The sequence below is a fragment of the Lonchura striata genome, chromosome 7, assembly GCF_046129695.1.
Source record: "Lonchura striata isolate bLonStr1 chromosome 7, bLonStr1.mat, whole genome shotgun sequence".
In the NCBI taxonomy this organism is placed as follows: Eukaryota; Metazoa; Chordata; class Aves; order Passeriformes; family Estrildidae; genus Lonchura; species Lonchura striata.
In genome coordinates, this window is record NC_134609.1 from 29994332 (window position 1) to 30006972 (window position 12641).

The following is a 12641-nucleotide window of genomic DNA, read 5'->3' on the forward strand; positions in this document are numbered from 1 at the left end:
GTATCTTAAGAGCATCCAGTGCCACCCCTGCCATGGCAGGGACACCTTCCAGTCTCCCAGGCTGCTCCAAGGCCTGGCCAGCCTGGCCTTGGGCACTTCCATGGATCCAGGAGCAGCCACAGCTGCTCCGGGCACCCTCCCCACCCTCCCAAGGAACAATTCTTTCCCAATATCCCATCTCTCCCTGCCCTCTGGCAGTGGGAAGCTATTCCTCTTGTCCTGTCACTCCAGGCCCTTGAAAAGATTCCTTCACCTTTCTTGTTGTCTTTTTTAAAAGCAGATTTAACACAATTCTTTCTCTGCCAGCTCTTTGCCATGTCTTGGTTGAGGACAGAGTGAAGATTAGAAGTGTTTTTCTCCTTTGAGCCAATCCATGACAAAGGGTGAGATGGCACTGCAGGGATTTAAAGAATTTGTGGCACTTGGGGACATGGGTTAGTGATGGGCAGTGCTGGGGTGATGGTTGGACTCGATCATCGTGAAGGGTTTTTCCAACCTAAATGAATCTGTGTTTCTATGATTCCCTGTTGGACACTTCCTTATCTCCAAGTCACTCACTAAAATCAGGTCCTGCCTTGTGGGAAGTTTTCAGTTCACCTTCCCAATCCTTAATCCAGTCACAAAAGATAAGAAATATTCTTTTCCACCAAATAATGATCTCCAGTGCATTTTAGTGACCCGACTGTCTCATGTCTCTTTTTGACTCTCAAATATTTCTGAGAAAATCAGAGGCATTAAGATACAGCATTTACTGTTTTTCCCTTTCCCTGCAGTTCAGAGCTTGGAGCACAGAACCACAGAATTGTTTAGGTTGGCAAAGCCCTCTGAGATCATTGACTCCAACCACAACATCTCGAGCTCCTTTCTGTAACTGCCCATACAGTGAGGAGGAGTCAGCTCCTCAGGGGATGCTCTAGTGAGGGATCCCTAAAGATCAGCCCAAACAGAGAAAACAAACCTCATTTTTAATTCAATTCATTGAGATGAACCCCATCCAAAGCAGTTTCACAGCCCTACAGAAAATCTGGTCAAAGCAAGAGAGCTCCCAAACTCTGGGGTAGCATCCAAGCTCTCCTGCTCTCTGACAGAACTCGTTTTCCTCTGTGCTTTTCATACATCACAAATAACTCCCTTATCTTTTGTCACAACCAAGCTCTTTTCTCTGATGGAAAGAGTTTTGATGCAAATGCTCTCGAGAAACTGGACAGACTGAATTCTGTGCATCCCTTCAGAGCTCTTGCCTATCCAGGGACCTGTTCCCTGACCAATCCCATTCCTGCAGTCACACAAAAATGTCCTATGGCACAGAGAGGGGGGGAAAAACACCAGGACAGATTAGTGGGGTCATGGACTCAAAGGGTGGCTGTGGGAGGAGGTAGGAACAAGCAGTGGGGTAGGAGAAGATGAAGAAAGCAGCAGGTAGCACTGAGTAACTGCAGAGCAGCAGGGGAGGAAGTCCTTTCACTCAGGCAGCCAGGAAATCCAAGCCAAGATGGATAGAGGGGGAAAAAAGGAGGAGAGCTAAGCCACAGGAAGAACCTGAATGGAAAACAGATTATCTCATTAAATCACCTTTGAAATTAAAATAGTTTACTGGCCAGCAGTAAACAGAGAAGAGAAGAAAGAGGAAAGGAGGAAAGAGTTTCTGCTCATCCATGGCAGCATCACAGTGGGAGATAATTTGCCTTCATATCAAGAAATGGTCTGTGCAGCAAATGTGTGTTGTGAAGCCAAACAGCTTCACTGTCAAATTGCTCAATTTGGGGACCCTGCTGTGTCCCCAGGAGGGTCTGTTTGCTGCTGCTGGGCTCCCCAAAATCAGCAGGAGTCATCAAGGGGGTCAAAATGGGCTGTAAGGGAGAAGGGTAGAGACCAGAGTGAAGGGAGAAGGCTCCAAGTCACATCTCTCCTCTCTAACTCAGAATATTGATCTGAACACGAGAAAGAAGAGCTCCTGGAGTATTCACACTCCATTTACTCCTAACTACCAGACTAGCTCTCCATGGGTATTGGCTTCCAAGTGTAAGTACAGAAACCTTCAAGAATGGACAATTAAGCTCCAGGAAATTTCTTACACGTTGTGCAAATGGAGAAAACCTTCTCTCCTCTCTGCACCACTTCCCTGCTAAAAGAAACTCCACCAGTGGCATCCTCCCAACAAGGCCTGGGGGATCCCTGTGAAGATGTGGATTAGGAGAGAAGGAAAAGAAATGCATGAACAAAACTAAGAATGGAGCCAAAAATTAGGAAAAGGGGATGAATGCTTCTTAGCATTTTATGATAAAAGGTTGCCTTGAGAAAGAATTTAAACACCCCCCACGATTCCTGATGAAATTCAGGAATAAAATCAACACATCCTTCCTGCATGAAAAGTGTCTTCCTTGTGGGTCTGGATTTAATATTCTAACTAAATCTTAATCCTTATTATATTCACAGTATGGTGGGGATTTTTTTTGTGTGGTAGTTAATTAAGGTAGTAAAAAGTATGCGTCTTCTTCTTGTCTAACAGTGAAAGCAATCAGAATAATAACAGAGTCAATTTGCTAAATTCTTTCTTCTAGCTCCCTCTTGAATTAACCTTTCCCTTCCAAAGGTGCACCCAGGTGCAGCCAATCCCCAGGAAAACAGAGCAAAGCAAACCAGACAGGGGCTCCAAAAATCAACTCCCTCATCCTCAAAGCAGCTCTCAGTTACTTTAACAAACACAGATGCAAATGATATTTAGGAATAAAAAGAAAAAAAAAGAGAACAAGGCAAAGGTACTTAAAGGTAAGATCACAGTGTTTCACTCTGTACACCCTGGACCAGTTTTTAATATTCTTTGTGGGGAATTAGGACTGTTACTCTCATTAAGACTATCTGGAATTGTGTATCTAAATCCCTCCACCAACCCAGCTTGAAATATATATGCCCCACTGAGAATAGCCAGAATTGCAACTGGATGACCAGAAATAGATGTTTTTTCTATTATCCCAGCTGAGGAAAGCCTTTAAAACCAATGAACAAAGACATGCAAGTGTAATGCTTTGGGAGATATGGGAGAGCAAAACTGAAAGAAACAGAAAGCAGAATGACTCCATTAATAAAATTCAGCCAGTATAGGTTGTAGCTGTAACAGTTCAGCTGCTTATAGAAGCAAATTTAAGGAACAAAGTCATAATTACATCTGGAGAAGAGTCATTTCTGCCCTGTGCAAGAAAGATGACAACAGCTCAATTTTTAAATAATGACTTAGTGAAAAGCATACCATAGAGGAGGAGTTGAAAATATTCTGTAAAACCAAGGGTAGGTTTTCAAAAGCTCCTTTAAAGAAGAAAAAAAAAAAGAATCCTTGATCTTGGAGTAAAATAAGTATATTGTTTTACTGTAAAGTATCTTTTTACATTTCCCCTTCTCTCCCTTCAGGGGGTTTTGCTAATGGAAAGTGACCCTGCATTACAGCAGGTTAAACTTGAGACACTCACAATCCAGGCAAACATCCCCTGTTCCATTGTTACTGGTTTCCCCTCTCCCCCATTCCACTTTACAGCAGGATAATTCAGCTTTTCATCCTTGAATAAAACCCTCCTCCCAGTGTTGCAGCGTGGATTTTTGATGATTTGTGACAAAGTGCTTCTTTGAAACTGGCCAAAGCTCACTTTAGCAGAGGCAGGGCTGCAAATCCTCTGTGGCCACCAAGTCAGCCCAAGAGGTGCTGGGAGGGGACACCCCGAGCTGATTCCCTGTGTGTCCCTAATGAGATCAGACATCAGCACTGGAGACAGCTTCACATTGCAGACCACCTGCTGGGGGGTTTGTTTTAATTTAATAAAAACCCCACATCCTGAGCTGCTGAGCTCTCCTGCACCTCCGTGCTGGGAGCTGATGCTGCCAACACCCCAAGCAGAGAGGAGCAGGAATTAACATTCCTTAAATGTAAGAAACTTCTGCCTCCTTCAAGATTTAGACCCAGTAGTTGTAGAGACCCACACGTGCCTCAAGCAGCCATCCATAATGCCAAGCAAGACTCCAGCCTCCCTCTGACAGAGACTGATGGCTCAGCCCTTTTCATGAATCAAGGGTTGGCACAGCTGGGCCACGCAATCTTAGATGTGAGCAAACAGAGCACATCATCTCAACAGCCTGGTAACCAAGAGAAATGGAAACATTGAGAGCCATGACAGCGTTATTAGTTATGCCAGGGTTTGTCAAGGGATGCAAGATAGGGTGGAGGATTTATTTCTCAGATCGCTGCCGAGGAAAAGGCATCACTTGTGATCAGTCAACGAGCTGCAGTCAGCCAGGGGTGCCACAAAATTCACCTGTTTTGACTAGAATCCCCTCTGACCAACAATGAGACTTTTGTCCCAAACTGCCTCCTGATGCTTCTCAAATGATTCATTTGCAAGAGGCAGCATCAGCTGCTGCTCAGCATTAACATCCATGGAAACTACCTGAATTCCTGGGAATGTAGCTCTGCCCACGTTCCCTGTTCAAAATGTGATGTTTAACGAGGTCTTGATTCACCTTTCAATAAAAATCTGGATCCTGAGAAGTGGGGCTGGGCCCTGTCCTCAGCTCCATTCCCAGAATTGTCAAGATCCAAAGTCAAGGTAACTTTGCTGGCTTGAGGAGAGAGGCTCAGCCAGGCCATTTCTCCCAATGAATGTGTCATTGCACCTGTATTAATGCTTCTTCAAACAGCCCTGTCTGGTGGGGATAAAGCTTAATTATCTCAACTATATCAATAACACCTCAAGCTATGAGTTTAAATTAGAAAAAATTATCTCTAGTAAAAAAGCAAAAAAGCATCTCTTTTTCCTAGCTACCTCTTTTTCGTTGATTTTTTTTTAAAAACCATGTTGACAGCTGTGGCCGTATTTCTCAGAAGGAAGAGGCTTTCTTTTGGCAAAAGCTAATATTTGACTGTAGAAAGTTGCAATCATTTATAACAGAAAGTGTACCTAAGAGCTGTTAGTCTTCAAACCTATAATCAGTCCTAAGTAGGAAAAGCTTCTTAATGTCATGAAACAGCTTGTTTACAGAAGGCTTTGGGCAAAATTAGTGTAGTGGCTTCAGAGCAAACAATCCCAAACCCAGCTAATCACAGCCCCTAACAATCAGCCTCTCCGTGCTGAAGGCCAATTTATTTTCTCAAAGCACTTTGCAAATAATTAATTGACCTTCTCCCTTGGTGTTAAACAAGGGAATATCACTTATTTCAGAGAGGGACTGGGGACAAACGTGCTGCACCCAGTCTGGCTGCCATGGAGAGTTTTGGAGGAAGGAGGATTTGCAGTGGCTGCACCAGCAAAATCCTGCAATTTAACAGCCTCCAGTTGCACCAGGGCAGGTTTGGGTTGGGCAGCAGGAAAAATTCCTTCACTGACAGAGTGGTTAAGCCCTGAAATGGGCTTCCCAGGTGGAGTCAGCATGCCTGGAAGCATTTCAAAAAGTAGCAGACCTTGGTGATATGGTTTAGTTGACATGATTGTGTTGGACTTGGTGATCTTGGAGAACTCTTTCCAACCTTAACGATGCTGTGAGAAGGAAACATTCCTGCCTGACACCTGCAGGACATCACCTTACACCAGGAATCAGGAGAGGGTATAATTGCAGCAGAATGTTTTAGTGGACAGCTAATAACCCACCCACATGATTTGAGGTGACTGCTCGCACCAGGGAGCTCCCAGTATCCAGCTGCTCAGCTACAGTGTTTGTATATTTTACTACCCTTTTCCCTCCCATGAGCTGGGAGAGGATGAAAGGAAAAAAATATTTACTGCTGTACTTTCGAGACATTCTCTGTAACAGCCACAGACCCAAAACCTCCGAGTTAGAAATCCATGTTTGCATTTCCAGGATGTCATGCTGGAAGCTATCAGACGCTATTGTAGTGACTCCAGGAGTAATCTGATGCAGTGTGACTTAAAAAAAAAACGTTCAGGATGATTCAGAACATTTAAATGGTGATTTGCAGGGTAAGAAAGGCTTGAGCCACTTGGAATTCTCATCATGTCCAAGGCACCTAGTTCAGCTCCTTCTGATAATTTACTGCAGCCTGGCTGAGCCAAGGATTCATTTCACAGACTGTACAAGAGTCGTTCCTAGTTTAAACCAAGTGTGAATTAGGGGAAAATGAGGCTCTTTACTCCAGTGGCATAATGCAGTCACTGAATCCACAGAGCCCATCTCTTTTAATCATTATTTTAATGATTCTGGTATTCCGGCCCTGCTGCTGGCCCAGAGTGCTAACGAGTGACTTGTACCCTCCAGTCGTTCACTTCAAATTGTCTCACATTCTTACCAATGCTGACAGCTCAGATAGAAATGTCTCAGAACCACAGAATCATAGAATGGTGTAGGCTGGAAAAGGCCTTTAAATAATAGAATCTAAAATGGAAAATAGTGGAAGAATCAAACCCTCAATTCTCATGTGCTGAACTTTAACTTGGATCTTCAGACAACATTAACATCTTTGGGAAAATCCAATTTAAAAATTTCACTCATAAAAATGTGTTCTGTATCATCATTAACAGGGCAAACATACTTCTGTCTTCCAGAGAAATAATGGCCTTTCTACACAACAGCTTCATTGCTATGTTCCATAACAGAAGATTGAGCCTTTAATCCTCAAAGGGCATTTCCTGAAGGAAACTTCAACTCCAGTCAAATTATTTTATCATCACACTCTTAAACACACTAAACCAAACAAACAAACAAAAAAAAATCCACAAGAAAAGCCCAAAGAAACGAACAAACTCCAAGAAGATCCAACCATCTCTGGCTGCTCCTTACCTCAAACCACAGAGAAGTTGATAAAGAACAATTGGCTCCACAGGAAAATTATCTCAGCCAGGGTCACTGTGACATCAGAGCAGTGTCACTGAAAACCAGCTTTGGCCCACACAGCCCTGAGCATCACCCTTCTCCCTTGCTGACATCACTGCCCACGGTCTCCAGGGGCAGGACAGGAGGTCACCACATCTGTCTTGTGATTTCATAAAGAAATAGTTTAAAGGAGTGGAAAATCAAAGAACACCCCTCCTGCTGATCCCTTCCTTCTCCTATACCCTTTGTCCCACTGATGATGGGGAAGGCAGCACGCCTTTGAGACAGAGAGCAAAGCTGAAGAGCTGCTACTCTAAAAAATGCAAAAGGGTCTTCCAGAAAATATGAGGCATCCCCTTCCTTCTAGAAATGAAAATAAAAACTCCAAGATAAAGAGAGCCCCCTGCTCTGGCCCATCACACAGGCTGGGGCTTGTCTCAAAGGGTGGCAGCATCTTCCAGAGTTACCTGTAACAGGATTTCCAGTTCCTCACTTGAGTTTTCAACACCTGCAAAGATTGAATACTCATTTTCTGGGGATGCAGCACATGAAGGTCACCCCTCAGTGTAACACAGACCCAGTGACACAGAACGTCTAGACTAAGCAAAATTGACAGCCTCCTCCATTTCAAATTTATCCCAGATGAAGTGAAACATCAAAGGAGCTCCTTTTAATGGGCTTTTTGGCATGTGGGCCTTTGTTCTTAACAAGTCAGCACCAGCTGCTGTGTCCATAATGCCAAGTCAGTAACATCCCCAGCCAGATTCCTGGCTGGTGTAAATCAGTGTCACTCCTCTGCAGGCAGAGATTTCAGTTGGTTGACATCAGCTGAAGATTTGGCTCCTTGTGCTTAGCAGGTGCAAGATAAGTAAAATCTCCTGTGCCATATTTCATATTTCTCCTGTCTTCACCACCAGTTCTGCTGCACACATTTGCAGGGTGGAGAGTTAATTAGCATCAGCTGGAGCTGCTCAAGTTTCTATACAATAAATTCCATATTGTCAGGAACTGCTCTCCTCTAATTATATCTTGTTCATGTATATATATATATGTTTATATTTACACGCATACAAATCTTTTACTCTGGCTTATTGCATGGTGACTTTCCCATAAACAGAAGATGAGATGAGAACAGGCCACATTCTTTCATCACAGCATTTCAAATACTATTTAATTAATGAAAGTAAATATTACTTATAGCCTTCAGATTTCCTAATTGGCCCATTATGTTATCAGGTTGATATATTAGCTTAAAGGTGACCCACAAGATTTACTTGATACATAAATGTCTCAAAGCTCTTCAGTGTGTATTTAAAACAAAAATATATTTCTGCTTTGCAGGTAGCAGCTTATCAAAATCCCACAGCACCAGATGTTCTGATTTTACTCCAGTATGAGTAGGAATACACATACATGCACCAAAAAATTAAAATAGCTCTTGAAACAAATTCAAGTCTAGTTATTTACCCCTTAAAAACACACTGCTGACTTCAGCACTTGTTAATAAATAAGTTCAAGAAGGAAACAGAAGACTGTAGTCATCTGGGGCCATTCAACAAACCCAAAGCCCAGATCCCATCTCAGTTTCCTCCACTCGCTGCCTTGGGTTGTTTTAATTAAGCAAATTATGCTTTCAAGTCACCTGCCCCGCTCTTTGGGAGAAGATACAAGTGGTGCATTACTGAGTCTCTGCTGTGTCTGGATCACTGCTGGGACCACGTCCTTCCCTTCCCAAGCATTCCAGCCCTGAGTTCTGAAAGAGGAAGGCTGGCAGTGCTCCCCTGGCAGGACAGCTCCCAGGCACTGCTGGGCACCTCCATCACAGCCACCCCATTGTGCCATCCCCTCCCGAGCCGGCTCCAGCGCGGAACCTCGGAACCCTTCTGCTGGAAAAGGCCTTCCCGTGTCCTGGTCCAGCTCTGCCGAGGCCACCGTGTCCCCAGGGGCCACACACATGGCTTTTGAAGCCCTCCATGGATGGGGACTCCAAACTGCCCTGGGCAGCTGGGTCAGGCCTGGACAAACCTTTCCATGAAGGAATTTTCCCAAATATCCACCCTGAGCCCAGCTTGGGGCCGTTCCCTCTGCTCCTGTCCCTGGAGCAGAGCCCGACCCCCCGGCTGTCCCCTCCTGGCAGGAGCTGTGAGAGCCACAAGGTCCCCCTGATCCCCCTTTGCTCCAGGCTGAGCCCCCTCAGCTCCCTCAGAGCCTTCTCCAGCTCCATTCCCTGGACCAGTTCCGGCCCCTCAATGTCTCTCTTGTCCAAGACTGACCCCAGGACCTGAGGTCCCTCATCCGTGCCCAGAACAGGGATTGTCACTGTCCTGGTCCCGTGGCCACACTGTGGCTGATGATCACCTTATAACCCTGATATCCCTAATTTTGGGTGGCTTACATGGCAATGTGATTTATGATTTTCCCTTTTGTCATCTCCCCCCACCCTCCTAGCACATCTGGACCTCAACTCAGGGCAGTGGGATCCAGCACAGCACCCACCATCCAGACTGGATTCACTCTCCACCTTGGTTGTTATTCCTTAATATCTCTCCACATCAGTTTTGGGTATGACAACAAAACATGAACAAAAGTGTAGAGGTGAGCAGGAAATATTTTGGTTTAGAAAATAGCTGAGATGTGTGAAGGCGCTCAGGCGTGAAGTTTACTGCTATCTAAGCTCAAATGGATAAATTTAGATGTTGGCATTTATAATCTTCCCTAGAAAAGTGATCATATTGTTTAATCAAGAGGTCAAAAAGAATTTAAAATTGTCCCATTTTCTTCTTTTTTCTCCTTTTTAATAATTCAGCCTAGTGCCCAGTAGGGTAATAGATAGTGAAAGATGGATGGAGAACTAGATATTCATGGGGAATATATTCTTCATGAAAGGAAGGTGAGAAATTAATATTAAAAATGTTCCTGTCTTCAGCAGAAACAAGACTAATCTTTTCATTCCTAACTTACCTTGTATTTATGAGACATCAGCTGCAGACAGGAAAGGAAATTGCAGCATTGCCTAGGAGCAGCGTTAGCAAGTTCTGACAGCTTGTTAAAAGCCGTGACCAAAGGCAGGGTGATGCACATCCATCACCCCTGGCAGGACCTCGTGGAGCTTGGCCTGGGCTGGCCCCTGGCCACAGCTCTGAGGTGGGTGGCTCGTGTGGCCCCCAGTGGGACCCTTCACACATTCCTGCAGCTGCCCAAGGGATGTGGGAATGTTGGCCACTCACTAAAAATAAACACAGTTCTGTCCTACGGCTCTGTCCTCCCACGGTTCAAGTCTGACTTCATGTATAACATGGATTTTCCAGCACTTACGATCCCATTTCTTGCCAGATAATGGAAGTAAAGGCCCAAAGCAGCAGAGCCAATAGAAGAGAAGAGTCCACAGTGGGGAAATATCATATTCCATCCATGGGATACTCTAGCATGAACCATGGCTTTGAACTCTGAGTCCCAGAGATTTGGATTTCCAAGTGTAATTCCCATCCACGAGCGGAACCCAAGATTTACATTTCATTAATAATCCTAAAGCATCCTTTTCATATGTGGCACATGATGGAAATACATAACTCTGGAGATTACCTGGCCCGGCCTCCTGCTGAAAGAAGGGCCTTAGATTAAGTTATCCAGGTCCATGTAAAGCCAAGTCTTGAACGGCTGGATTTGGACATGAAATAATGTGAGTAATACAGTAAGTAGAGTCATCATTACTGCAGTGAAGTCACACAAAAGATTAAGAAAAAGACACTCAACTGGGCCTATAGGAAACAGCCAACCCAGTCCCAGCACCTGTAAAGCAGAGAAGTATTTGGGTGCTTTGTCCAACTCAGAGCCTTATAAAGCAACCTATACATCCTGGAAACTGCATTTACAGATTTCATACAGAGAAGTGTAGCCTTGAAAGTAATTTTTCTTTTTTTTTTCAGCATAGTGATGTTATTACCACTTGTATTTCTGCTGGCAGGAAGCTCTTGCCTACAGCTGCAAACCAATATAAACTCCAACTTTCTGGGTCATCAGAAATGTAATGGACAAAGTGCTCTCTGCAGTTACCTCATCAAGAAGATAACTGAGTTACAGCACGAACACTGTGGCAAAACCTGTTCACTGTCCCTTCTTTGCTGGTTCTCCTTTCTTTTTAAACACTTCATTTCACAAACATTTCATTGCATAAACATGGAGAGGAGCAAAGCTTAACAGGAACGGGTTTGAATTAATAAACAGCAGAGGAAAAAATATCCAAACTAACCGGGAATCTCGAATGGGATAAAAGCTCTTCTCCAAAAGGGTTGTTCAGTCCTAGAGGGATTTAAAAACCCTCTGGATGTGGAACTTGGGGACATGGGTCAGTGGTGGCCTTGGCAGTGCTGGGGGATGGTTTGACTGGATGATCTTTAAAGGTCTTTTCAAACATTAACTATTCTCTGATTGATAATCTCATACCAATACTTCTCCTCCTCACTTCACCCAGTCCAGAAGTAAAAAAGACTCAGTTTTTCATTTGTCTCAGGTTAAAATCACACCATTCTCTCTCATTTGAGGCCCAGTGTGGATGTCCCATGCATTTTACCAAGTTTCTCATGGTTTGTCCCATTTAATGGTTGATGGCTGTGCACAAGCTCATTACTTGGATGACCCTGCTGACAAAGGCTGTGGTTTTGGAGCATTATTCTGGTTGTTTATACAAATTTCACACAGGAAAGTTGTAGTAAGCTGATAAACACCTCCTTACACATTACAAAAGGTCTGAGCAAGAAAAATGTATATCTTTGCATTCTATATTATGGCCCACACAAAAGGTGGAAGCAGTTAAAAGGTAACACTTCCCATGTTTATTTACACCTATAGTCTTGTGTACACAAATGGTGGAAGTCCTTTATCACAAACCTGTATTTCTCAGCTCCTAAATTCACCGATTTCCTCCTTTCAGTAAAACTATGGAACCATGAGCAGCCTCCCAACTCACTTTCTAATTATTTCCAGTAAAACTGGTTCTTCTATGCCACCATGGCATCACTAAGCCCAGGGAAGGCTCAGTTTTAAATCTGCTTTGTCACAGAGAAACCTTAGATGGTGTTGAACGAAGCCTTGAATACATAACACTCCCCATGGAGTGATATTCCCTGATATTCAAAATTAAGATGCATAGAATGAAATGTTTCATTTGCTGGTGCCATCCCTTTATATTTCCACCCCAAACCCCTTAGCACTGGTTGGCATCTTCCCTCTCCTGCTCCCCACTGTGCTTTCTCCCCTCCAACACCACACAGCTTAGGAAAATTGAGGAATATTTTATCTCAGGCTCTGCCCCTGCAGGAACAATCCCATTGATTTCAGGCATGGAGAAGGGAGAGCAGCAGAGACTACAAGGAGTTTGCACCTTGCCCAGCCGTCGAGGCAGCATGAGGCTTCTCATCTTTCTCTTTCCTTCCACTTGCACACTGGGAGGATGAAGGTACAAAGGAGCTTTAGGAAGTCACTCATGTTCATGCACTGACCCTTAGATCAAAAAGGCCAAATAAGAAAAGGGTAATTGTAATTAAAAGTAGCCCAAGGCTGCAGGATACAGAGGGGGTGAGTTTAATCTTTGTGTTTTTGGTAAAAAAGAGACTCCACTCATTGCCAATCTTCCCATCCACCTTCCCTTCCCAGAAAGGCAATAAACTCAGCTGTGGTTATCCAAGTGTGCTGGAAAATCCCAGTGCAGCAGGAGCTGCACCACTCTGGGCAGGAAGCAATCCCCAGGGCCCCTCTCCCTTCCCCAAGGAGCAATGCTGCAAAGAACATTTTATGTTTGTAAAATGCTTGGAAAGGTTGGAAACAAATGTGTT

The 12641-nt window shown here is 44.1% G+C and overlaps 1 protein-coding gene across 1 annotated transcript in view; it reads right to left on the minus strand.

Moving 5' to 3' along the window:
- The window catches only part of C7H10orf90 (chromosome 7 C10orf90 homolog), a 59849-nt gene that overhangs the window by 13655 nt on the left and 33553 nt on the right, over positions 1–12641 (minus strand). The gene's annotated exons all lie outside the window — the stretch shown is intronic.